Here is a 4,327-nt window from a genome sequence, read left to right as displayed (position 1 = left end):
CGTGAATGTGAGTGCTTGCAATGAATGCCATCCTAGCCACACCAGCGTCCCAGAAGACAGGCGACCAATCCTTGGTTCTCCATGCCTCTTGGTGGAAGGTAGCCGGATGTCCCAGCGTATCGGTATGTAGGTGTCCATATGGTGACTTTGGCAGGCAACCGTGAGCTAACAGGTATGTTTGTGTATGTTTGTATGTAACAGATATGCTCTTGTATGTTTGGAAGTATGTTTGAAAGTGTGCCTCTATGCGTGATTGTGGGGGCTTTCAATAAATGCAGCCCTAGCAACTCCAGCATCCCGGAAAGCAGACGCCCAGTCCTTGGTACCCCCAGCGTCCCGGTGGCAGGTGGTCCGGAGTTACCTCAGCGTTCCGGTAGGCAGATATCCAGTCTGTGATCACCCTGGTGTCCCGGTGGCAGGCAACTGTGAACTTGTAGGTTTATTCGTCTTTGTTGCTCTTGTTATGTTTGGACTTGTGTTTGAGAGTGTGCCCCTTAGCGTGTTTGTGAGCGTTTGCAATGAATGCAGTCCTGGCTACCCTAGCGTCCCGGAAGGCAGGCGACCAGGCCTTGGTGAATGTAGGACATTTAGTCTACTGACAATTAGTCTTCTGGACAATTAGTCCTCCACTAATTAGTCTTCTGACAATTAGTCTTCTAAAATTGGACATTTAGTCTTCTGGTGTTCATTGAAATAAAATAAGATTATTCCTTGTCATACATGTATATTTAAAGGCATATCGATCTATGATACATGTTTTGGGCATATTTCTTATCTTTGATAATCATGACAGATTAGGTACATACGTTTTAGATTAATACCACCGTAAAAGTTGGCAGCACACAAATGCCCATGTGCACGATATATTATTTAATTTCTAAGAACTTGATATTACAGGATGCGGGGACTAACTAGAGAAGATGGTGAACGATTCCTGTTTCATGACAATAAGTCACCAACAGACAGGTTTACAGAAATCCAAAATATGGTTCATGGATGGCAATTTCCAGGTAGCACCAGCGTTGTTTGAGCAACTTTATGTAATACATGTGCCTCTTGGAGATTCATCAAATGCAGTCGTCTATGCGTTTCTTCAAAGAAAGACTGAGGCTACCTATTCGTCGTTTTTGGACATTTTGTGTGAAGAGGCGGGGGCAAAAGGATATTTCCTCGTTTCCGGATACAGTAGTTATTGACTTTGAGTTTTCAGTTCATAATGCCGTTAAATTCGCATTCGAAGATGTAGAGATTGATAAATGTTATTACCATCTCGCACAGTGCATGTGGGATAAAATAAAAAATAGTGGACTATCAGTGCTTTAGAGATGATGAGGGCTTCCGTTTGTTCTCCGGAAAATTGAACGCCGTAGTATTCCTGACGGTAGATGAAGTAGAGGAAGGATTTAATCACGTACGTGAGATTGCTTCTGCCGAGGCATCCGATTTAGATGAATATTTGGGATCTACGTTTGTATATAATTATAAAAAGATTAGCGTTCCAGGATGACTTTTTTGCTTTAAACGTTGTGCTCCTCAGTATCCACTTGAAACATGAAATGTTAACAACATTGAGTGATAAAGATGGAACGAACAATCTTTCCGAAGTCTGAAACAATAAAATCCGTGTTCTATTTGGTGGTAAACATCCATCGATTTGTCGAGCATTTGAGTGTATTCAGCAGAAGATTTGCACAACTGAAAATCTAATGTCGCAAACGGAAGACAGAAATCCACCTAAGAAATGAGTTAAGCGTAAATATGTGCAACCTCGATATAGACTTAGATATTTGTGCGAGCAGCATCGTGATGGTTTATCAAATGTCAATGATTTCCTTCGTCATGTTGGAAGAAATTATTCGATCATGTACTGAAGATTTCAATAAAGTATGTTCCTCATGATGATATCTGTGCTTAATTAATATCTGTGCTAGAATATTAATAAATACCGGTAATTCTACTCTGTCTTAAATAATTGTAAATTTATGAAAGTGAAGAATTTTATGATGAATGATTATATTACATTGTATTGAAAATAATGTACTTTATATTATATAAGTGTGTATACATGTATTTTGTATTGAAAGAATTATACATAAATTTCAATCTTTCCTTTTTTCTTTACGGATATTTCTTCTGAATATTGGCATCAAGGGCTTTGGGATTCTGATTGTCAGCTAGGCTCTTATGGAATGTCGAATGGAAATGGGACCATTCATCATGGAGTACCATGGGATAAAAAAATGGGATAACTTGAAGGGTCAGGGGGAGCATAAATTGGAATAAGGAATTTACAATAAACAGATTGGAGGAGTTCAAGCACAGATAAGGTAAATAAAAGGAATTATGTCGATGGACCACCACCTTCCTGGGTGAACTATATACACTTTCTATGGAACATGAGTGATGAGAACATGTGAACTGAATTCACATTTGATTAATGTAATTGCCAACTGTTCATTCATCATTAACAAAATTGATCAATTGTTTTCATTGACCAAAACAAAAAATAATTACCCTTAACTATTTGACTATTACTTAGATAATTTGCCCTATGGTGATTAGTACCATAATTCGAATTCGAGTTCAATACACTCATCTAATTCTCAACTAAACCCTTTAATCAAATATAAGATACTAATTGCTTTATGTTGTGGCATACACATTGTTTCACATTATGATACGTGAAAAATCAACAAAATCTTTAAATGATGTCACAAAATTTTTTTCACCCAGTTCTTCTATTGATTCACCATCACACATTATACCTCATTTTAGCAGAACATCAATCAACTTGTTATATGTCATACCAGGTGTGAAATATAAGGTACCCTAGAGGCTTCAATTCTCCTATTCTTATCTTATTTATCATTTATATATGGTTATATTAAATCACCCATTGATAATAAAATAATAAATACTGATGTTTTAAGCTGATTATCCTATTTTAACTTGAAGACAATTTACTGGGAAGACTAAATGTCCACAGTTATTTCTCACTGGGAGACCAATTGTCAGAAGACTAATTACTGGAGGACTAATTGTCCAGAAGACTAAATGTCCGTAAACTAAATGGGTAGATAGTCATTGCTACCCCCAGTGTCTCTGTAGCGGGTGTTTTTGTTTGCTTGTTTGTGTGTGTGTATGTACTGTATGTGTGTCTGTATGTGTGTGTGTGTGTGTGTGTGTGTGTGTGTGTGTGTGTGTGTGTGTGTGTGTGTGTGTGTGTGTGTGTGTGTGTGTGTGTGTGTGTGTGTGTGTGTGTGTGTGTGTGTGTGTGTGTGTGTGTGTGTGTGTGTGTGTGTGTGTGTGTGTGTGTGTGTGTGTGTGTGTGTGCGTGTGTGTGTGTGTGTGTGTGTGTGGGTGGGTGCGTGCGTGCGTGCGTGCGTGTGTGTGTGTGTGTGTGTGTGTGTGTGTGTGTGTGTGTGTGTGTGTGTGTGTGTGTGTGTGTGTGTGTGTGTGTGTCTGTGTGTCTGTGTGTCTGTGTCTGTGTCTGTATCTGTGTGTGTGTGTGTGTGTGTGTGTGTGTGTGTGTGTGTGTGTGTGTGTGTGTGTGTGTGTGTGTGTGTGTGTGTGTCTGTGTGTCTGTGTGTCTGTGTCTGTGTCTGTGTCTGTGTGTTTACCTAGTATTTATCTAATTGTATCTTACGGGAAGGGGAGCTATGCTCGTGGTGTCCCGTCCTTGTATCTCGCAGTGTCTAGTTTCCTCTTAAATTCGTGCATAGTTTTTGCACACACTACTGTTTTGCCCAGGTTGTTCCAGATATCCACCACTCTGTGTGGAAAACTTTTTTTTTCAGGTCTCGTCTATAACTGTCCTTTTTGAATCCCTTTTCATGTCCCCTTGTATTTTTCTTATCGCAATTTAGTAAGTCCTCTCTATCAAGGACTTCCGTGTCTTTTATGATTCTGTAGATGGCCAATAGGTAATCTCTTTGTCTTCTTTGTTCCAAAATCGGTAATTTAAGTTTAGATAGCCTCTCCTGATTTGGCAGGTTTGAAAGTGCTGGGTCTATTTTCGTGGTTGCTCTCTGGATTCTTTCAATTTTCCTTATATTCTTTTTGGTACTGGGTGACCGTAGTGTCGCAGCATACTCCAGTCTAGGCCTTATTAGTGTGACTAGTATCTTTTTAACCATTTCTTCATCTATATAGGTAAAAGCCACTTTTATTGATCTTGGCAAGTTGTAAGATTCTCTGATAATTGTTCTCATCTATTTATCAGGGGACATGTCATTTGTGATAATTGCACCCAGGTGTTTATCAGATCCCACTTTCTTTACTTCCTTTGTTCTGATTCTATATTGTCCTGATATTCTCTTTAAACTCT

The sequence above is a fragment of the Oratosquilla oratoria genome, chromosome 7 (genome assembly GCF_046742065.1).
Source record: "Oratosquilla oratoria isolate Oo_2021 chromosome 7, ASM4674206v1, whole genome shotgun sequence".
Classification (NCBI taxonomy): Eukaryota; Metazoa; Arthropoda; class Malacostraca; order Stomatopoda; family Squillidae; genus Oratosquilla; species Oratosquilla oratoria.
Note: the sequence above shows the minus strand (reverse complement) of the source record.